This window comes from Antechinus flavipes, chromosome 2 (assembly GCF_016432865.1).
Source record: "Antechinus flavipes isolate AdamAnt ecotype Samford, QLD, Australia chromosome 2, AdamAnt_v2, whole genome shotgun sequence".
Classification (NCBI taxonomy): Eukaryota; Metazoa; Chordata; class Mammalia; order Dasyuromorphia; family Dasyuridae; genus Antechinus; species Antechinus flavipes.
In genome coordinates this window covers 88,040,444-88,064,767 of record NC_067399.1, presented here as the reverse complement: position 1 = coordinate 88,064,767, position 24,324 = coordinate 88,040,444, and the positions used below count along the sequence as shown (strand labels likewise).

General features: G+C 37.9%; 1 long non-coding RNA gene across 1 annotated transcript in view; it reads left to right on the top strand.

Annotated features, from left to right (window-relative positions):
- Window positions 1-24,324, top strand: part of LOC127548027 (uncharacterized) — a 64,589-nt gene that overhangs the window by 33,068 nt on the left and 7,197 nt on the right. Inside the window, exon 2 of the long non-coding RNA XR_007950306.1 lies at window positions 1,497-1,606. This is a non-coding gene — a long non-coding RNA (uncharacterized LOC127548027). The remainder of the gene's footprint in view (window positions 1-1,496; window positions 1,607-24,324) is intronic.

Genomic DNA, 24,324 nt, shown 5'->3' with positions numbered 1-24,324 from the left:
TAACTCATAGGTTGCATTTTCTGGAGAAACAAGTACCACAAATTGCAGATACTCTGTAGATCTATATAACCATGACCCCCAATTTCAATAATAACATTTAAGTCAACAAAACTGATCAATAAAGTATAGACACTTTTTTATGAGGTCTGTGGGTCATGGCACCTTTTTGTTTTATATCTTTATAATAGTTCACTCAGGGAATGAACCTCTCAAAGTCTCATGTAAATTACATGTTGTGATTGTTACCATCCAAAGAATAAAAGGGGCAAAACTTCAACATCTCATTTTCTTTGTTAACTGTCCTTTCTATAGCTTAATTTCAGCAAGTGGGTTGGGGAGGACTCAGTTGGTCAGGAATCTCCAATTAATACCTTCCCTGCCCATCTCCATTTTAAAAACTATTTACATTGTAAAAAAAATTAATTTCATTTTAAAAAACATAATAACTTTTTATTTTTCCAAATACATGCAAAGATAGTTTTCAACATTCTCCTTTGCAAAATCTTGTGTTCCAAATTTTTCTTTCTTCTTCCTGCCTAATTAAACAGCAAGCAATCCAGTATAGGTTGGACATGAATAATTCTTCTAAATATATTTCCCATATTCATCATGCTGCACAAGAATAAAATCAGATCAAAAGGAGGAAAACACACACACACACAAAAGAAAAAACAAGCAAACAGACAAGTAATAAGAAAAAAGGTGAAAATATTATACTTTAATTTATATTCAGAATCTATAGTTTTCTCTCTGGATGTGAATGATTCTTTCCATCATAGGTCTATTGAAATTCTCTTGAATCACATCATTGTTGAAAAGAATCAAGTTCATGACAGTTGATCATCATATACTCCTGTTGCTGCTGTGTACAATATTCTCTTGGTTCTACTCACTTCACTTAGCATGAGTTCATGTAAATATTTCCAGGCTTTTCTGAAATTAGTCTGTTCATCTTTTTTTAAATATTCCTTTACATTCATATACCATATTTTATTCAGCCACTCTTTACTCATCCAGTTTCCATTTCCTTGCCACCACACAAAAAAATGTTACAAACATTTTTGTACTTGTGGGTCCTTTCCTCTTTATAATCTCTTTGGGATATCACCCCAGTAGAAGCACTGATGGATCAAAAGGTATGCACAGTTTTATAGCCTTTTGGGCATAAAAATTGTTCATATTTCTTTGAAAAATGGGGATTCATCAGGAGAACCGCAGATCAATTTGGTGAATCCCATAATCACTTTGATGAAAATAACTATATAGGAAAAGAGCAATTTCCTACAGAGATAGATAGAAACCCTAATGCTTCCTAAGATGATACTGTGAGCTCCTCTCATTGAGCTGACTCCAAGATGTTTCTGGAGCTGCCTCCAAGATGATTGGCAACTGAAAGTTAAAGGGAACAGGCTTGGATCATAAAAGCTGACCCTTCATGGTTTATAGAGCTGTGAAATGACTTTTTCTCTTTTTCTTTTTTGCTTTCTCTTTATTAGATTTTCAGACCTGAATATAGTAAAGTGAGAGATAAGGACAAGATAAAGGGGATTTCTCTACCCCCTACAGGAGTAGAAAAATGACATTGTGGCTACCGGACCCATGGCAGGTAATCTATGCTTGCTCAGGCAAGTCTGAGATGAGTTTCTGGACATGTATTTTAAAATTAATTCGTGCCTTTCTATTTTTATTTTCTCTTCTGAACAAAAGCCAGACACTAGTGATCTCGAGAATGGATATTTCTAACCTTGGGTTTGCTGCCCAGGTGATCCAGAGTTTGCAAGTTCTTGAATTTGAGAGTTCTAAAGACTGCTAATTCTTAAATTCAAGAATCAGATAATCATGTAGAAACTTTCTTCAGCAGTCTGCTTTTTGGGATTCTAAAAGGATTCTCTGCAGATGGAGGACAAAAGGCATTCCTTGGTAAATCAGGAGATACATCCTTGTTAAGCCATTTTTCATACTGCTAGAAGTTGTTCAGTTAGTTCAGGTCATAGGTCAATGGGGAGCATTTGTCCAGTAGACCCACAAAGTATTTTTACCTTCTGGGAAAGGCTAATGAGTGGAAGAGGACGTGCGGGTATTTTATTTTTCTTGCATGGGCTAACTTAGCCTTGGAGGTCTTTGGGTATCATTTAGTTTCTGTGATAGATGACATACCCACCTGTCCTATACTTGATACCCACATAATGCATTGAATGTCTTTGCAATAAGTAGGGGAAAGGAGGGAAAAATATTTATTATGTACCATTCTATACCAGGCATTTTGCTTTTTGTATTCTTGGCACTTATCAAGTTCCTAGTACATAGAAAGTGCTTAATAAATATGTATTGACTGACTTTATCGATATGATCTCATTTAATCTTTACAACAATATTATGACCCCAATTTTACATTTGAGGAAACAGAGAGTGATTTGCCTGGGGTGACAAAATTAATACAGGCATATTTTGGAGATATTGTGGGTTTGATTCCAGACCATAGCAAAAAAGCAAATATATCAATAAAGCAAAAAACAAGAATTTTTTGGTTTCCCAGACCACATAAAAATTACATTTGCATTATATTATATTAAGGGCAGCTAGGTTGCACAGTGGATAGAGAATTGGATCTGGAGTCAAAAAGATTCATCTTCCTGATTTCAAATGTGGCCTCAGACATTTATTAGTCGTATGATCCGAGGCAGTCATTTGACTCTGTGTGCCTCAGTTTCCTTATCTGTGAAATAAGTTGCAGAAGGAAATGGCAAACTATTCCAGCATCTTTGCCAAGAAAATCCCAAATGGGGTCACAAAGAATCTGAAATGACTGAATAATAACAACAAATAGTCTATTAAGAGTACAATAGTATTGTCTATAAAAATGTACATTAAAACAATAACAACCCCAAACCAAATGCCACCCATTACCTGAGCCTTCAGAAAATCAGAATCTTGTTGCCGAAGGGTCTTGCCTGGAGGTTCCTAACTGAATCGGGGCGGTAACCTAGCTTTCGACATGCATTTTTCACCAAACTTAATCATTTCTAGCTTGTGATTTAAAGTGAGAGACCAGTGACTACTTCTTGCTTGAACACTTATGAGTTTATTAATTGGCCTAATTTCAATATTATTATGTCTCAGGGAATAGAAAGGTCTGAAGAGAGGAAGAGAGACAGCAGTGGTCATCTCATAAGTTTGCTGCCTTATGTGGGTGAGGTTTGTGGCACTCCAAAATGATTTTAACAGTATCACAGATCACCATAACAGGTATAATAATAATGAAAAAGTTCAAAGTATTGCAAGAATGACCAAAGTGTGATACAGAGACACGATGGGAGCACATGCAGTTGGGAAAATGACCCTGAAAGGCTTGTTTGATGCAGGGTTATCACAAATTTTTAATTAGTAAAAAAACAAAAAACTGCCCCTCCAAAACCCACAATGCTGCAAAACATAATAAAACAAGGTTTGGTGCAAGCGTCTGAAATTAGATATGGGGTCAGGATTTGAAATCTCCCTGACTGCAGGCCTAACGGTCCATCCAAAGCACCCATTGCTAGCTGTTGGGATTGCCTACATTTTGGGAGACCCTGACACAGGCAGCTAAGTGCTGGGCCTAAAAACTGGAGTTCAAATATGGCCCTAGGCACTTTCTAACTGTGTGACCCTCTCATTTAACTCTGACTGCCTCAGTGCTTGACACATAGTAAACACCAAATAAATGTTAGTTATTATTATTATTTACTCCTAAATTTTATTCAGCATAGTCTTAAGAACCAACTAATTAGGGGCAGCCAGGTGGTGCCGTGGATAGAGCACCAGCCCTGGTCAGGAGGACCTGAGTTCAAATTTGACCTCAGGAACTGAACACTTCCTAGCTGTGTGACCCTGGGCAAGTCACTTAACCCCAATTGCCTCAGAGGAAAAGAAAAGAAAAGAATTAACTAATTACCTTACAGTCAGGTTGTCAGGACCAAAGCTGGTTTGTATGAGCCCAGAGTGTTTGGGGAGTGAAGGGAGGCTCTTGGGTTATGGGTGACACTAGAAATGAGTGAAATTTTAATTAGAACAGCTCCGGGACATCCTGGAACATCAATTAAATTAGCAGAGACAATACAAAAACAAAAGGATGAGCAAATTAAATGCTGGCAGAGCTTTCCACACCAATGGAAAGAAAATGCATGGAGGAGAGAAATTTAAAATTATTCTGAAAAGATAATTAAGACTTTGGAGCTCGATCCTCTGACTCCAAATTTGAGTCTCTTTTTTTTTACAACACCATTCTAACCAGATTCTGAATCTGGATGGGAACTGGTCCATGGGAGTCTAGAGCTGGGCAAAAGTAGAAACCTATGGGGTTGCTTTCCTTTGGTTGCCACAGGCAGTAAGTAGCCTGATTGGACAGGTGAGTAGGAGGAGGGTTGAGAGGACTGGAAGAGGTTTTTTTTGGGGGGACCTTTTTCTCTAGCAAAGAGAACCTGATATGAGGGAGTTGCTGTGTCAGCAGAAAATTGCTCTTACTGTTCCTGACACAGTATCATGGTTCATTTTCCTCCCAGGGCAGGGTTTGGGTTAGTGGGTGGTGGGCACACAAAGATCAGAGTTAGCAAAGCGAGAGTTGGTAGTTGGTTGAGAAAGAGAAAGAGTTGGACTGATTGGACATAAATGAGCTGTAAATATTTGCCTAGTAACTAGGGGCTGGGGGTGGTGGTGGGAGGAGGGAAGGGATGAAATAGAGACAGGGCAAGTTTTAGCCTTTGAGAAACATAGGTGATACCCATTTTGGAGAACCTGTTCTCTCTCCCTTTTACTGCTTTTTCAGAAGCAGCAAAAAATCTGTTTCCTGGCTCAGCCTTTCCTTGAGATGGGATAGAATGAGTTCATTTATTTCTCTTCTCTGTCACTTTCAGGTTGATGTCTTAAAACAAGCCCTCGAAAAAGCATTTGTTGAATTGTTTTGATAAAACTATTATAATAATGATAATAATTGACATTTACAACCTTGTAGTAATCTCCTCTTCCTTACTCTCCTTTATCCACATATCGAATCGATCACCAAGCTTCTTGGTTCTCTGCACGGCATTTCTTCCCTTCTCTTCACACAGAAGGCCAATTCTTGTTCAAGTCCCCATTAAGTCTTCTCTGACTATTTCAATTGCCTCCCTCATCAATTTATCATCCTCTTACCTCCCAAGACAATGTTACTAAAACATGTCACCCTGTTTTGAAAATTCCAATGGTTCCCTATTGACTATAGAATCTCATCCAAATTTCTGTCTTGGGCATTTAGTGTTTCACGACCTGCCTTCAATCTCTCTTTCTTGTTTTATTATGCATTTATTGCCTCTCCTAGACTATAGTGGATAGACTACTAGAGCTGGATCAGGAAGACCTGAGATCAAATCCAGGATTGGACACAGACCAGCTGTGTGACCTTGGGCAATTGTGAAACTGCAGGATGACTCTCTCTATCAAAGAGACCCTGAAATGGGGGTATTGATGTGTCTGTCTCCAATTAACCATTATCTACCTCAGTTTCTTCAGTTGTAAAATGGGAATCATAATGGCACCCTTCTTTCAGAGTTGTTGTGAGGATTAAAGTACTATTTATAAAACAAAATTTGTTGTGTCTGGCATATTAATAAATGTTATAACCTTTGATTCAGTAAAACTGACTTTTTTTTTTTTTTTGCTGTTCCTTATCTTTGCATTTTCCATCTCTGGACCTTTGAAAAATAAGCTGTCTGTTCTCCAAATCTGGAATACATGCTCTCCACAGTTCCAACTCTTAAAATCTCTAAATTCTTTAATCTCAGCTCAAACACCACCTTTCTCATGAGACTTCCTTTCCCAATCTGTCTCTCCTCTGAATTGTCTTATGGCTATTTTTTATAAACTAAGACATGTACATGTTGTCTCCCGCTAGGGAACATAAAGTTCTTGTGAGCACAGGCCATTTCAGTTTTGACTTGCAATCTCCAGCAGTTAGCACAGTTCCCGTCATCTAGGAGACATTAAATTAGTGCTATTTGTCGAGAGTTGTTTCCATCCGTCTCTCTGTAGCATCTTGCTTACTTTGGTGATGGGATTTCCTGAGCTTAGCTAGGCTGCCACTGGGATCACCAACCCATGAACCATTATTGAGACCCTACTTGGAGACTGTAAAGACTCCTTTGTTGTTTGTAAAGACTATTTTGGTTGAAATTTGCATTCCTCTGCCATAGCTTTGGAGACTGATGGGGTCACCCTGACTTCATGATAATAGAGCCAATGATAATTACACTAATTCTTATGGATCTGGGACTCACTAAGGTGGGTATTCCCTTCCACAATCCACATCATGAAAGGAAGGAGACAGGTATTTATTAAGCCAGGATTATGTACCATGAACTGTATTATGAACTTTACAAATATCTAATTTGATCCTCACATAGATGCTATTATAATCTCCATTTTATAGTTGAGGAAACTGAGGCAAACAGGTTTAAGTGACTTCCCCAAGATCATACAACTTGGTAAGTATCTGAGGCCCTATTTAAGTTTTCCTGATTCCTATAGACTGAACTGTCCAGCTATCCATCTTGGCTCACTCTTGGTCAAGTGCTCCCATGGACATGGATATAGATGGGACTCACAGGACCCCCATCAAAGGGAGCCCAACCAATGTACTATAGACTTTCTTTTTCTTTTTTTCTTTTTTAGATTGATAAAAGAGGTTTATTATTGGATAAGCAAAGTTAAAGAATAGGTGAAGGTAGAGATAAGGAGGGCACTGGACAGAGGGTCCAGTGGACAGAGGATCCTCACATGGTAGCCATGTTTGAAATCTCTGCCGTGCTATAGACTTTCACTGATTTCTTGTTATTGCCTGAATAGCCATGGTTCCTTTTTTCCAGCGACATCCTTTATATTATTTTTCTTGCACAATCCTCCATTTGTGATACTTTGCAGCCTGCTCACACCTACCACTTCCATGGCCCTTGGAGTAATCCTTAACGAAAATACTCAAAGGCTGTAGTATTCCATGACCTGCATCCATACACCATCAGCAGCTAAAGCACTGATGGTGAAAATCAGGGGGATTGTTTCCGGAAGAAGGTTGGGGTCATTAAAAGAATTGGGCAATTTCCCCAGACATGATAATACAGACTACTTTCTTCCATCCCCTGTTCAATTCTGGGCCTAGGTCTTTGTGAAATTACAGTGTCTCACTAAGATATGGATGAGCTCTAAAAGTTGTCTATTTAACTACTACCTAACTAACTACTAACTAACTATAATTGGATAGAAGGTATGCTTCCTTCACTTACATTTCAAACTCTGCAGGATGGTGGAACTCATCTAGAAGGCTCTTCATTGTTCCAAGGTTTGATATAATCAGCCCAGCTGCATCATTTGCCAATTGGACTATCTGAAGGATCTCACAATCCTACAGGAATCCCTCTTCAACTTGAAATCCATGCTAAATTTCCTCTCTAATTAGTGGTGAATCTGTTTGATAAGTTGTAAATTAATAATATCATTATCAATATTAATGGAGTTTTATGATGTAAAATGTATAACTTTATATTTTTCAAGTGTATTTGTACATCTATATAAACACACAAATATACATACATATTTCAACACATATATTTATACAGGTTGTCCCAGGGTCTTTGGGTTTTTAGAGTGAACATTGCCCTTTATTAAAGGAGGGCAGGAAATGTTTCCCTGGACATGAGTGTTCCAGCTGGGTGGATTCGGGCTAAGCAGACATTCAACTTTTCAGTGCTTTTTCTAACTCCTGCTCCAGAGGCTGAGTAGAAAAACCTTTCCTGAAATGGCTTTTCTCCAGTTCTTTCCAGGAATGAATGCCTGAGGGTGGAAAATTAGGAAGGGAGGAAAAATCCCAGAATAGAACTGGTCCCCATCATGTTCTGCCAGGCATTCTCTCATCTACAAGGGAGAGGTGAGTGAAGGTCACCCACCTGACCCTACAGAGTGATGAGGAGAGAGGAGAGAAATTAAAGAGTTGGGAACAATCCAGAGAAGTCATTTGGTTCAAAGCACAGTGCCACAGATTGTTGGAGCCAAAAAGGGGCTTAGCTATTTCTGCCTCCCCATTTTAGAGTATTTAATTTTTTCCAAATACATGTAAAGATAGTTTTCAGCATTTATTTTTGTAAGATTTTGATTTCTAAATTTTTTTCTCCCATTCTTACCTCCTCCCTCCCCAAGATAGCAAGCAATCTGATATATATATATATATATATATTCACATACATATACATATATGTGTATATATATATATATATACACACACATACACTCACATACATAATGATTTTAAACGTTTTCATATTAGCCATGTTGTGAAAGAAAAATAAAACAAAAGAGAAAAACCACAAGAAAGAAAAAGCAAACAAAAAAATGAAAATGATATGCTTTAATCCTCATTCAGTTTCCATAGAATGCGTCTGGATGGGGATGGGATTTTCCATCCACAGTCTATTGGAATTGTCTTGGATCACTGTATTGATGAGAGAAGAGTTAAGTGTATCACAATTGACCATCACAATCTTGCTGTTATTGTGTACCATGTTCTTCTGGTTCTGTTGGCTTCACTCAGCATCAGTCCATATAAACTTAAATTCTTACTTTTTATCTCCGAAAGTGAAAATGACTCGCTGAAGGCCATACAATGAATAAATGGAAGGGGATCACTCAGCTATATTCCTTGGGACTTTTCCATCATGGTCCTCCTCCCTTCAACTTCCTCTTGCATGCCATCTTTCCTCATGAGATTCTAAATTCCTATGTCTGTTTTTCATATTTCTATTTCCAACACTTAGCATGTTGCCTGGCACATAGTAGGGGCTTAATAAATGTTTATTGATTGACTAGTCAAAATGATAGAGACAGTACTTGAACTCAAAGTCTTGATTGATTCTAGGAGAGGGAATTCTTGATAATAGTAATTATGACACCTAGCTATTTGCCTTTGGGTCAGACACTTCACTTCTCTGAATTTTAGCTTCTCCATCAGTAAACCAAGGCTAAAAATACTTTCAACTACAATGTTGCATAAGGCAGAGAATTATTATAGATGTTCAATAATGAAAGTTCAGTGGATGCTCCTAGAATTACCTGCCCTCTCAAGAAGTTCAGAGTGTAATAGGGAAGATGATGAGTAACTGATTTGTACAAAGAAGATAGAGACATAAATGAGAGATTACCAAGGTTTAGAGGATTTTTATTCCAGATTCAAGAAGGCCAGAAGTAGGAGATGAAGAGGGAGAAGGTTCCAGGTAGGGGAACCAAAAAGTGAAAAAAGACTAGAAATATGGATTATCTTGTTGGAGAAATAGCCAGGAGTCCAGTGTCACTAGATTATGTGTGAATATAATTTGGGGAGGCTGTTAAGTTTTCAAGACCAGTTTTCAAGAAATTTAGCAATCGAGGGAAAATGTGGGTATTTGCTGAGGAGGCTATGATGATTGAGAAAAGGCTTTTTTTTTATTTTTAAAGACTGAACAGATCTGAGGATGTTGGTAGACATATTAAAAGGAACCAGTAAGTGAGGGAGATATTGAAAATTTGTGATGGAAGTGTCTACTATTGTAAGACCTCAGAGAAGGCGTATGGTGAGCAGATGCAGGTAGAATGTGATTGACAGTGGCTTAAGTGAATATTTTTTTCTGCCATTAGTGGAACAGAAAATACACTGAGGATGAGGTTATAAGTTATTAGGAATGGAGGAGACATTCTAAGGAACTGTTTGTTTTTTGTTCCCTGTGTTGTTGTTAGTGTGTCAGTGTCTCATGGGATCCCAGGATTCAGAGCTAGAAGGGATCAGAGAGTTTGATTCCAGGCCAACCCCCTTATTTTACAGGTGTTAGAAGTGTGACTATGTATGTGTGTATGTAGGTGTAAGTCTGTCAGGATGTGTCTGGTAACCCCTGGGGCACTGGGGTGCTATTTTTAAATGTGACAACACAGGCATCTTCCCTAAATGTGGCCCTCCTCCTCCCCCCAGACACACACACCTGCTCAGGTGTGGAGCCTCCAGGGGTGATTTCATATCAGAGGTGTAGAAGCAGAACACACCCCTCCGACTGAGAGAAACATCTCTAGGCCCTCCATGTTGGTTTTTGGCCAAGCAGGTGGAGGGCTAGGGTAGCCTGCCCCACCCCTCTTCAGGTTCCGAACAATCCTGAGATTATTCTGTGGGTGGAGCAGCCAAAATGGGGGGGGGGGGGAGTGATGGTAGTTAAGGAAGCTAGAGGGAAAGAGGCAGACAAAGTCCTTAGCTTCTGTGTCAAATGAAATAATATTTATAAAAGAGCTTAGCCCAGTGCTTGCAGAGTCTTAATAAATGTTTATTCCTTTCCCTTTTCCTTCCTTCTTCCTTTTTTTAAACATATATTTCCTCTCTATGTTTTCTTTTCTTATACCTGAGTCTGCGGAACATGGTCTTGACCATAGCACTCTCCTTCTTTAAAGTTTAAAGTCCTCAACTTGAGAACTAGAGACTTTCTATAATTTGTCACTATCTATGTAAATGATGTATATAAAACAATTTGTAAATCTTAAAGTGCTAAGTAAATTAATAATAACAACAATAACTAGCATTTTGTATAGCACTTTAAGATTTATAAAGATCTTTATAAATATTATTTCATTTCTCCTTACAAAACCCGTGAGAAGTGCGTGCTATTATTGTTAGCATTTTAGAGATGAGGAAACCAAGGTAGACAGAGGTGAGGTGATTTTGCTTGATGTTACATAACTAGTAAGTATCTGAAACAGAGTCAGAATTTGAACTCAGTTCTTCCTGACTCTTATTCTAATGCTTTATTTCAATAGCCTCATTATCATTGTTGTTATCATTGTTACACAAACGTTATTATTCTCCTTCTACTTCAGGATCATTTCTTCTGCTTGAAAGGTCTTCTTTTTCTTTATCTAACAGTCTGTCAAGGTCTAGTTCTAATATGTCTCCTTCAGAAGTGTTCCCTGACTATTCAAACCCCAACGAACTATTATCTCCCTTGGTACTAATACACAGACACATAGATACCCACCCATACGCGTTCTCTGTCTCTGTCTTTTTTTCTCTGTCGTCTGTCTCTCTTTCTCTGTGTCTCTCTGTTTCTCCCTGTTTCTGTCTGTCTCATAGGACCTAAGGTTTTAAGTCTGGAATGGTCCTTAGAAATCCTCTGCTTCTACTCCCTTCTTTTATTAGAGTCTCAGAGAAGGAAGGTAACTAAAATCACACAGCAGCTGAGACTGGATTTGGACATAGGTTATATGGCTTCAAATGCAGAATTCTTTCCCCTATGTGCTACTTACCTCCACCAAAAACATTATTTTTCTCTGTGCTCATGTCTCTGATTAACTCTGGGAAGCATAAAATCTTGGGCATCCTGCCAATTTCTTTCCAAGACAGAGCAGACCTTGATTCTCCCCATCTGTTCCCCCACAGCCCAAGCCTTTGGCAAAGGCAGATCCTGGGGGTTCTTCCTCACTTTGTTCCACTAATGGTGCTGGTGGTGAAACAGGGTAGGGGGATGGTACAGACGAGGAGAGACAGAGAAGGCCCTCCCCAGGCTGGGGAATTTCCCAGTGCTATTAATACCTCTGGCAGAGGGCTGAGAAAGTCCCACCTGGACTCTCCTGGTGCAGAATAAGCTCTGTAATTTCCACCTGAGGAGGACTTTCTTTGTCCCTCCTCTTATCATGTAGTTAGACTGGTAGTATTTTAAATGCCAGGAGATCACCTAGCTTCCTTCCCTAAAAAAGTCTTGCTGACTTTAGAGCTTTCAGATATAGATGATGATTGAAGAAAGAGGATGTTTTTCTCTGTCTCTGTCTGTCTCTGTTTCTGTCTCTCTGTCTCTGTCTCTCTGCATCTGCATCTGTCTGTCTGTCTCCTCTTCTGTCTCCCTGTCTCTGTCTGTTTCTTGTTTCTTTGTCTCTTCTTCTCTCTCTCCTCTGTCTCTCTTTCTGTCTGTCTCCTCTTTCTGTCTCTCCTCTCTTTGTGTGTCTGTCTGTGTCTGATTCTCTTCTCTTCTTTTTGTTCTCTCCTCTCTCCTTTTCATCTTCTCCTCTCTCTGTCCCTCTCTCTCTGTATCTGTCCTCTGTCTCTTCTCTCTCACTCTCTCCTCACCCTCTCTGTATCTCTCTCTCCACTCTGTCTCTGTCTTTGTCTTTCTCACTCTCTCCTCTTCTCTCTCACTCTGTCATTCTCTACTCCCCCCCCCCCCCACTTTGTCTCTGTAACATCATCTCTTTATCATTTAAGGGTCTTTGCAGGAGACCTCTGTGGCCTTCCCCAAGAATAAGCCTTAGAGAAACACTTTGTTAGAGTAGCAAGGAAATTCCCCTGGGACTTTTATGAGGAATAAGAAGAGAAAGGAAGGGACTGGGAGAAACAGAGAGAAAAAGCCAGTTTTGGCCTCTGGCTATATTCTCTTGGCAGTGGATCTCAGCAGCTCCCGAGTTCTCCAAACAATAACCTAGAATATGCAACCTGACCTTCCTACCTCTCCACCATTTCATTCTTGCCTATTTTTAACCTTAACTCTTCTATTCCCACAGGTTCCACTCTTGCCCACTTGCCCTATTCCAACCCCTCCCATACTGAGCCCTGTTGCTTCTAACCTCTGCACCATTGCTTATGATGCTCTTTTTTTTTAATAGTAGCTTTTTATTTTTCAAAATACATGCAGATAATTTTCAACATTCATCCTTGTAAAACCTTGTGTTCCAATTTTTTTCCCTCCTTTCCCTTACCCTTTCTCCTAGGCAGCAAGTAATCCAATATGTATTAAACATGTACAACATGTACAATTCTTCTAAACATACTTAGACATTTATCATACTATGCAAGAAAAATCAGACCACAAGGAAATAAAAATGAGAAAGAAAAAAAAAAAACAATCAAACAACAAAAAAGGTAAAAATACTCTATTGTGATCCACACTCAGTTCCCACAGTCCTTTCTCTGGGTGCAGAGAGTTCTCTCCATCATCAGTCCAGTGGAAATAGCCTGAATCACATCTCTTCTGAAAAGAATTATATCCATCAGTATTGATCATCACATAATCGTGTTACTGTATATAGTGTTCCCTTGCTTCTATTCACTTCACTTAGCATCAATTTGTGTAAGTTTCTGAGGCCTTTCTGAAATGATCCTACTGATTGTGTTTTATAGACAATAATATTCCATAATATTCCTATACCACAATTTATTCAGCCATTCCCCAACTGATGGGCATCCACTCAGTTTCCAGTTTCTTGTCACTGTGAATAGGGTTGCCACAAACACTTTTGCACATGTTGATCCTTTCCCCTTTTTTATGATCTCTTTGGAATACAAACCCAATACTGGTACTGCTGGATCAAAGGCTGTACACAGTTCGATAGCCCTTTGGACATAGTTCCACTCTGCTCTACAGAATGCTTGGATCAGTTCCCAACTCCACCAACGATGTATCAGTGTCCCGGTTTTCCCAGATCCCCTCCAACATTCACCATTGTCTTTTCCTATCATGCTGCTCTTTTCTCCCCTTTATCCACCCATCTATTTTTTAATCTGCCTGTCTTAGGTTTTTCCTTCTTCATGAAGCTTCCCTGAGTACCCCGGTCCCTGGCAATTGTCCGCTTCTCTACATTCTTCCTACCAATAGTACTGACTCTCTGAACCACAGAATCACCCCATAAACCCAAAGGGGATTATGTATCCTCTTTGTCTCTGCCCCATAAGTCCTTGAGAAGAGCAGTCCTGTCTTCTCCTGAGCCCAGGAACTTATTGATCAATCATGACTGGAAATGAAATCTCTGAAAGGGAGTTCTTGCACAAGTGCTCAAACAGCTCTGACTAGTGCTGAAGTCACACAAGGAAAACGAAGGACAGGTGGTGTGACTAAGCAGGTAGGGCTCCTGTCCCTTGGAAAGACCATGATTCTATGACCCTTTCCTGTCCTGAGTGCGTGCGCACGCACACACACACACACACACACACACACACACACTCCACCATAAGGATCCTAGGATTCACAAGTACACACCAGTATTTGATCTAATGGTTCTCAAACGTTTGTTCTTAGTATGCTTTTTATATTATTAAAAACTGTTGATAAACTGTCCAAAGAGTTTTTGTTTATGTGGATCATATTTATAGATATTTTCCGTATTAGAAATAAAAACGAATTTTGAATTTGGAGACCCTCTGAAAGGGTTTCAGAGACCCTCTGGTCTCTTTGAGAACCATTGTTTTTTGTCTTTCATTTTTGTAGACCTGAACACAGTAGGCACTTAATAAGGATTGTTTAATTAATACAATACAAACCTCCATAGAGAAACACACACAAAACATAGACACATTATATAAGAGGACTTCTGTCACCATTTCTGTTTTTTTTTTTTTTTTCCTGCTGGTTGAACTTACTTTTGTGACCTCTGTCCTTTCCTTTCTCTTGGCTGGTTGTGTTTTTTAGGGGAAAGTTGAGATTAAGAGATGTTGGGGCTGGTGCTGACACTTACCCAGGATTCTGGAAGCCTTGCAACCATAACTAAGGTGCGCTTACTTGGCTCTTTCAATGAGCTGTCACTGTTTTTCTCTACAATAGCAACAAGAACAACAACTTGTCTTGACAAGTAATTGGTTCCTGTGTTACATCTCTCTATTCCCAGGGTCCTTTCCACCCGTCTTCACTAATAGTGATCTATTACATCATTTTTATAATTTTTCTGATGTTCGTTCACAGAGTCCCCTTCTTCCAGACCCAATGTTCTCTCCATTCATTACATCTGGGATATGAGAACTTCAGTCAGCATTCTGAGAGGCTGGGGTCTTTGGAAATCTGGCCCAGGTCTTATTAAGGCAACTGGGAGTTTTAAGGAGAGGTGGCCCTGAAAAGGGTCTTCTTTAAATATCTATCTATCTATCTACTTCTCTCTCTGTGTCTGCCTGTCTGTCTCTTTGTCTGTCTTCCTATCTATTTCCTATGTCTATCTATCCACCTATCTCTTTCTTTCTCTTGATTTATCTAAATATCTATCTATCTATCCATCTACCTTTCTCTTTTGGTCTATCTATCAATACAACTACCTATTTATCTCTGCTATTGGTCTATCTATCTATTCACCAATTTACCTCTCTCTCTCTCTTTCTCTTTGTCTCTGTCTCTGTCTCTCTCTCTCTCTCTCTCTCTCTCTCTCTCTCTCTCTCTCTCTCTCTCTCTCTCTTCCTCCCTCTCTTCTCCCCCCCCCCTCTCACTTTCCCTCTCTCTGTCTCTTATCCTCACCTAGAAGAAACAACAATAGGGCCCACAAGAAAGACAGACCCAAGGCTGGAATAAGGAGCCTCTGGGGCTCCACCTTATATATTATAACACATTTATGTTTTGAGGGTTATAGGACAAATCTCAGACCAGAAAGAGAAGACAAGGTTTGTCTGTGGGCTCTGGGAGCCAAAAGGGGAGGCATGGACCACAGAGCAAGAAGAGACTCCCAGAGCAGGGAACTTGTCCCTCTTCCTTTTCCCCACTACCTCCGTGCCCCCTCCACCCCCCATATGCCCAAACATGCCCCCAGGACTATGACTTTGTCCAGAAGCATAATTAATAATAATTATAGTAATGATGATGATAGCATTTGTAAGTGCTAAGTGCCTACTATGTGCCAGACACTATGCTAAGTACTTTACAAATATCATCTCATTTGATCATTGGACCATTCCAAAACTTGGGGATTTCTTACTCAGAACAACACCTTCAATTTCCATTTCCTCAAATCATACAGAAAGTCTGGTGCTGAAACAATTATGTCCCACTTGTTCAGTCCTTTCAATTGTGTCCAGCTCTTCATGACCCCATTTGTGGTTTTCTTGGCAAAACTACAGGAGTTATTCTCTAGCTCATTTTACAAATGAGGAAACTGAGGCAAACATGAAGTGACTGGCCCAGTCGTATGAAACTAGAAAGGATCTGAGGTCGGATTTGAACTCAGGTCTTCCTGACTCCAGTCCTGCTAAAATCCCCAATTACTCCATATTTCTTTTTATACTAAGAGCCCTAGTGAGCAGCCAGCAAAGATTTGTAGCTTTCTACAGGTACTTCAGTTATTTTGGACACACAGACTTGCATATAAGCCTATAAATAAATGCAACTTTTCCATGTAGAGGAGCTTTTGTACCCAGCTACAGGATGAGAAGACTAATCCTTGGAAGGAGTCCCTCTGTGGGTGAGGCTATAACTCCATTCTGTGAATAGTCACCTATCTTGTAACCCCTGGCCCTGCCATCTTTTCCCTCTCAGGCTACACATACTAGTATTCAGAGAACTATAATTCCCAACATTATTTGTCCACAAAATATATTTTTTTTATTATTCATTGTATTGGCCATCACAAATGCTATTCCGTCATCCAAGGGTGAGAAGGGAAATGACTCATATCTCCTACAAATGGGAATAGGTATCAAGTTATCACACAATTATATTACTTCTAATTCAATATTTTTGCCCTGAAATCACTCAGTAACAACTCTCCCTCCTTCAATTTGTATCCTAAACCTTTCTCAATCTGCTACTACAAATTCCTAGGGAAATTCCCCTAATCTGTCCCTTTGAAGCTACTGAATTTTGATGGAGAAAGTTTCTCAATTGAGCAGGGAATGCAAAGAACAAAGTAAACCTCTGCCCTCAAGGAGTTTACATTCTACAGTGAAAGATAAGGTACTGCCAGTTAGTAGTATGAATAATGAATCCTGCATGTGGATAGTTGAATTATTTAAACCCTTTGCGCAGTAATTTGAATTCAAACTTGCATCTATCTTTCCTCTCCCCCTTTCCCTCCTCCTTCCTTCCCCCTCCTTCTCCCTTCCTTCCCCTTCCCTCCCTCCCTCTCTCTTCTCTTCCTTCCTTCCTCCCTCCCTCCCTTCCTCTCTCCCTCCTTCCCTCACTTCCTCCCTCCTTCCTTCCTCCCTTCCTTCCTCCCTTCTTCCCTTCCTTCCTCCCTTCTTCCCTTCCTTCCTCCCTTCTTCCCTTCCTTCCTTCCTCCTTCTTTCCCTCCTTCTCTCCCTCCTACCTCCCTCCCTCTCTTCCTTCCTTCCTTCCTTCCTTCCTCTTTCTCTTTTTTTCCCAGAAGATTTGTTGGAACTTAGTTTTGAAAAAAAAAAAAACCCAGTAATTCTAAGAGAGAGCGGAAGAAAGGAGGCATAGGAGATAAAGGCTAGTACAATAGCATGCAGTGGGAGATGAAAGAGTGCTTTTTGTGAAGAACAGTGAGAAAGTTACTTTGATTGGATCACAGAATGTGGGAAGAGTAGTAATATCAATCAATCAATAAACATTTATTAAGTGCCTACTATGTGTCAGGTATTGTGCTATGAAACTGGAAAGATAAATGGGAGCCAAGTTGTGAAGGATTTTAAAAACCATCTGGAATTTCTATTTTATTCTACAGGCAGCAGGGGGTCACTGAACTTTATTAATTAGGGGATTGAAGTGATCAGAGATTTAAATTAATCACTCATCTACTAGCTGAGTGAAGATGGTCTGGAGTAGGGGGAGATTGAGTCAGGGACACCTAATAGAAGGCTATTTCAATAATACCGAAGGTGAATGAGGATGGTCTGCTCAAAGTTGGTGGCTGTGTGAATGGAGAGCAGAGTTTGTGTAAAGAACTAATGTTTCTGTCAAACTCCAATTTTAAACTCACATATTTGATCCTCGCTGTATATTCAATAGTCATTTAAAGGTCTATACTATATGTCTATTATCTATAAAGATACAAACTTCCAAAACAAAGAACCATTGTTTAGGAATACCTATAATTCTCCCTTCCCATTATCCACCACTAACAATAATTATTCCTTCTTTCTCCAACACTGTCCCAGACTTCCCCAACTATCTGACCCAAACATCCACTTTGCTTATTATAAATGTGGTTTCTAGCAAACCCATACCTCCTTTTTTTATCCACAACAGCTTAAAATTAATGCTTATGTAAATATACATTTAAAAAAGTAATTTGAAGGAACCCACATTAGATGAGATCATGCATCCACTGATTGGTTTTTAGTGAATGAATTATTTATTCCAAAAGAAAAATGGGTTGCCTCTGGAGGTAATAGGTTCCTAGCATCCCTTAAACGTCTGAACAAATGCTGATAACCACTTCTCAGGTAAATCATCAAGAAGATCATGCTTCAGGTATAGTTTGCACCAGTTAGACCCTAAGGTCCTTAGAGGCAGATGGTAATACAGGGGTTAGGAGGGTGATTTTAGATTTAAGAAGACCTGAGTTCAAATCCAGTTTCAGATAGTTCCTACCTGTATGACCTTGCACAAGCCTGCTATCTGTCTCAGTTTCCTCAACTGTAAAATGGGGATTTGGATCTCCCAAAGTTGTTTGTGAAGAGCAAATGAAATAATATTTATAAATCATCTAACACACTGCATGGTATATAATTAGTGCTTAAGAAATGTTTATTCCTCTTATTCCTTCCTTTCCAACTCTAAAATGCTTTGACTATCATATTCTTTCATATACTTTCTGCTTCCTCTAAATGATGTTGTTGTTGAGTCATGTCTACCTCTTTGTGATAGAGGACTCTGAATATTGTATTCAGTTGGAGTTTTTACTGAAGTGGTTACCTTTTTTTTTTTTTTTTTAAATTTTCTGCTCGAGTGTTACTACTGGGCTTATACCCCAAAGAGATCATAAAGAAGGGAAAGGGACCTGTATGTGCCGAAATGTTTGTGGCAGCCCTGTTTGTAGTGGCTAGAAGCTGGAAAATGAATGGATGCCCATCAATTGGAGAATGGTTGGGTAAATTGTGGTATATGAATATTATGGAATATTATTGTTCTATAAGGAATGACCAGCAGGATGAATACAGAGAGGCTTGGAGAGACTTACATGAACTGATGCTGAGTGAAATGAGCAGAACCAGGAGATCATTATACACTTCAACAACGATATTGTATGAGGATGTATTCTGATGGAAATGGATTTCTTTGACAAAGAGAGCTAACTCAGTTTCAATTGATCAAGGATGGACAGAAACAGCTACACCCAAAGAAAGAACACTGGGAAATGAATATAAACTATTTGCATTTTTGTTTTTCTTCCCAGGTTATTTATACCTTCTGAATCCAATTCTCCCTGTGCAAAAAGAGAACTGTTCGGTTCTGCACACATATATTGTATCTAGGATATACTGCAACATATTTAACATGTAAAGGACTGCTTGCCATCTAGGGGAGGGGGTGGAGGAAGGGAAGGGAAAGATCGGAACAGAAGTGAGTGCAAGGGATAATGTTGTAAAAAAAATTACCCTGGCATGGGTTCTGTCAATATAAAGTTATTATAAACTTTAAAAAAAGGGGGGGGAAGAAGATAATACATTTTTATAAAACATCTATTATCTGCCAAGTACTTTACAAATATTACTTCATTTAATCTTGAGTTCAAGGCCCTATACTGTCTCCATCCCAACTCAATATAATATGGTATAAGTGGTAGTGACTTGTCTAGCACATGCTGCCTTTCTTTTCTTTCTTACCACTCCAATTAAAGGATTCTTGGATGAATTATATTTGGTCTTTGAGGTTCTTTTCAATTATGAGATTAGGAAAACTAAATGATTTAAATGATATATTCTCTTACTTTAATTACTAAAAATATTTATGTAATAAAAAATAATTGGAAATGAAAAAAAAAATAAAATTTCTGCTCGCACCAGGAGATCATTAAATACTTCAACAACAATACTATATGATGATCAATTCTGATGGACCTGGCCCTCTTCAACAATGAAACGAACCAAATCAGTTCCAATAGAGCAGTAATGAACTGAACCAGCTACACCCAGCAAAAGAACTCTGGGAGATGACTAAGAACCACTACATAGAATTCCCAATCCCTATATTTTTGTCCGCCTGCATTTTTGATATCCTTCACAGGCTAATTATACAATATTTCAGAGTCCGATTCTTTTTGTACAGCAAAGTAACGGTTTGGACATGTATACTTATATTGTATTTAATTTATACTTTAACAAATTTAACATGTTTTGGTCAACCTGCCATCCAGGGGAGGGAATGGGGAGAAGGAGGGAAAAAATTGTAACAAAAGGTTTGGCAATTGTCAATGCTGTAAAATTATCATGCATATAACTTGTAAATAAAAAGCTATTAAAAAAAGAAAAAAATAAAAATTTCTGCTCATTTTACAGATGAAGAAATTGAGACACACAGTATTAAATGACTTGCCCAGGGTCACAGAGTTAGTAAACGTCTGTGTTCAGATTTGAACTCTGGAAGAGTCTTCCTGACTTCAGATCTTAGTGCTCTATCTATTGCACCACCTAGCTGCCACAAATGATTTACATCAAGCCCTTTGAAGTTCCTACTTCACATAGGATATTCATAATCCTTAAATCCTTGCCATCATTGACATATTAGATAATAAAAAATGTCACCCTCCTTCTCACCTCTCTCTCTCAGTAACACTTGGGGAATGCTTGTTGGTCCATCTGTATACTTGGAATAACTGGATTCATACAAACTTCACCACAAGTTGATGATGCTTTGCTCCCTTGATTTCTTTATATTATGTAGATAGATTTTGTAGATGATAGATATGTAGAGCTAGAAGGAACCTCACAAAGTCATCTGATCACAAGGTCATTGATAGCAATCAAAAAAGCATCTCAGAGGTCCTTCTAGTCCATCCTCATCTTGCTTTTGAAAAAATGGAGGCTTAAAGAAATTAAATAAGGTACTCCAAGTCCTTCACGCAGGAATTAGCCGAGCTAGGATGTGAATCTACTGCTCCTGCCTCCAGAGTGAGTGCCTGCCTGCCCTGTCCCCAGAGAGGTTTAGTTTTAGAATTATAAACTGAAAAATCCTCCTGTAGTAGAGAACACTGGTCTTTGAGCTAGAACCCATCAGTTGAAGTCTTATCTCTGACCTTAATTATCTGGGTGAACATAGTTTAAAGCTTCTGGATCTCAGGTTTCTCATTTGTAAGATGAGAATAATAATGCATGCACTCTATTTAGCAAGGTTATTATGAAGAAAGGACTCTGTAAAACTTAGAATCATAGTTTTAGAGCTGGAAGGAACCTTAGGTAGCATCTAGTTCTACCTCATTTTTACAGATGAAAAAACCGAGGAAGCAGCAAGTCTAAGTGACTTATCCCATGTCACAAGACCAATGAATGGCAGAGCTGAGATTCAAAGCAGGACCCTCTGATTCTAGAGCTTTTCCCACTGTAGCACCACCTCCTTAAAGAATTGTATAAATGTGAGTTCTGACTATAAATGCTCAGAAACATTTCTTTAGTAATTCATTGTATAATTTTGTTAGGAACCAAAGTTCAGCTCACTGGGCTATCTTTTGAAGAATTTACCTTGTTCCCTTTGGGAAAATCAGGAGAATATTCACAACATTCCAATTTTATAGAGCTTCTCCTTTGCTGTTTCTTCAAAGATCAAGGACAGCAGATTTATTAACCATGTCATCTGGGGTCTAATTCATTTGAGTCTCAGAATTTAAATTAATTTGGGACAGCTTATTGTCTTGGATTTAAATTCCCTATTTGATATTTTCTGTTTTATTCCTTATAATTTACAGCAAAATAGGATTTGAGTAGTTCTGCCTTCTGTTTCTCACGTTTTTATCCTCATTTAATTCACCTCTAGAATTTAGTTTATATCTTTCTTATTCTTTTTCTTTTCCAACATACCTTAAAAATCTATCTATCTATCGATATGTATCTATTGATCTACGTGTTTATATCTATCAATGTATCTATATCTATTTATAGATCTGTTAATCTATCTATCATGTATCTATATATCTGTCTGTCTATAGATCTGTCTAGCTACCTATCTAAAAAACTATTTATAGTTCTTTATCTATCTGTCTATCAATCTATTTATCTATCTCCTTAATATTCTTCAGGAAGCCTAGATTATTCTGGGTTTTAATCCTGATAATCTTCTTAGAGGACTGTATCATTCTTTGGTGTCTATTCTCACTTACCAGTACTTGATTTTATTACCATTATACTTTCTTTTAAAATCTGATTTACTCATCCTTGATTAGGGAAATGCAATTTAAAACAATTCTGAAGCACTACCTCACACCTATCAGATTGGCTAATATGACAAAAAAAAAAAAGAAAAATTATAAATGTTGAAAAAGATGTGGGAAAATTGGGACATTAGTGCATGGTTGGTGGAATTGTGAACTGATCCTGCCATTCTGTAGAGCAGTTTGGAAAAGACTCCTGGAGGAAAATGCTACCTACATCCAGATAAAGAACTGATGGATTCTGAATGTAGATTTAAGCATACTTTTTCACTTTATTCTTTTTTTGTTGTTTTCTCCCTTTTTGATCTGTTTCTTCTTTCACAATTGTGAATAATATGGAAATATGTTTTATATAACAGAGCATGTATAATATATATCAAATATATTAAATTGCCTACCATTTTTGGAAGAGAGGTGGAGAAAGAAAAATTTGGAACTCAAAATTTTGTAAAAATGAATGCTAAATAATGTCTTTCATGTTATTTAGAAAAATACTTTAAAATATGATTTGGAAGTGTCAATCACATAGACTCCTTAAGACAACCTCCTCTTTCCTTCCTCATTTTGATACTTTGTTATTGTATCATCCAGATTTTCTTTATGAGAATCAGTCTTTTTTTTCAACTGAGTTCTCTTTTCAAGTCTTAGACCTACCTCTTTTCTCTGATATCTATTTCAGAGTATATGGGGGTAGGGTTTTTAAGGACTCTTTAAAAAAATCATTTTTATTTTCAGTTCTGAATTTTCTCCCTCCCTCCTCCATTGAGAAAGCAAGCAAAGTGAGACCCAATATAGACATTTATAATAATGCAAAACATAAGGGAGAAAAAGGGGAAGAGGGGTAAGAAGGTGAGAAGGAGAAATATGCTTCACTCTGCACTCTCAATCTATTGGTCCTCTATCTGGAGCTAAGTTTGTTGATAGTATATAGAAATACTGGTGACTTATTTTGTATCACAAAACTTTTCTGAAGTTGTTGTTTCAACTTTTGAATCTTTAGTTGGTTCTCTAGGGTTCTCTAAGTTTTTTGATTCCTATACTTTCTAGTTTTTTTTTTTTTTAATAAATGCTATATTTTGTATAAAGCTTTTTCTGCATTTATTGATCAAATAATGCGATTTTTGTTGGTCTTCTTATTGATATGGCCAGTTATTCTGATACTTTTCCTAATATTGAACCAGCTTTGCTGGTTATAATCCCATCCTGTCACATATTTGATTTTTGTGTTATATTATTTTAACCTCCTTGCTACTATTTTATCAATTTTTTTGCATAAATATTCATTTAAAAATTGGCTCACATTTTTCTTTCTCTGGGATCTAGGCATCAAACCATATTTATATCACAAAAAGAATTTGGTTGGACTCCTTTACCTTTTAAAAATAGTTTATATAAATTGAAATTAATCATTCCTTAAATGCTTGGTAGAATTCACTTGTGAATCATCTCATACTAGAGATTTTTCCTTAGGGGTACTCACTGGTGGCTTTTTCAATTTCTTTTTCAAAAATGGGATTATTATTTTAAAAATATAAAAAAAAAATAAAAAGAGGTTAAGCATTCTATTTCCATTTCTGTTAATCTGGACATTTTACATTTTTGCAAATATTTACCTTTTTTACTTAGATTGTCAGTTTTTCTGGCATATAATTGGGCAAAACCAACTCTCTTTTCATTTTTTATTACTCTAATTTCATTTTTATTGGTAGTGCATTTAACCTCTCCATTTTTGGTACTAGTAATTTAGTTTTCTTCCTTCTTTAAAAAAAATCAAAATAAGCAATTTATTGTTTCCCCTTCCATAAAACCAGATCCTAATTTTATTTATCTTACATCTTCTTTCTATGTAGAATTCTTCTAATTGCCCTAATAATGATAGAGGTCTTAGAAGATTCATGCATCATCGTCTCATATGGAAAGGTTAACAGTGTAACCTTATAGAGTTTCTTATGATTTCTCTTTCATGTTTACCTTTCTATGTTTCTCTTGAGTCATATTAAAAGTCAAATTTTCTATTCAGCTCTGTTCTTTTCATCAGGAATGTTTGAAAGTCTTCTATTTCATTAATTATCCATTTCCCCCTTGAATGATTATACTCAGTTTTGTTGGGTAGGTTATTCATGGTTGTCTTCCAGAGTATCATATTCCAAATCCACCACTTCTTTAATATAGTAGCTACTAAATTTTGTGTGATCCTGACTATGGGGCTATGGTATTTACATGATTTTTTTTTTGCTGCTTAAAGTATTTCTT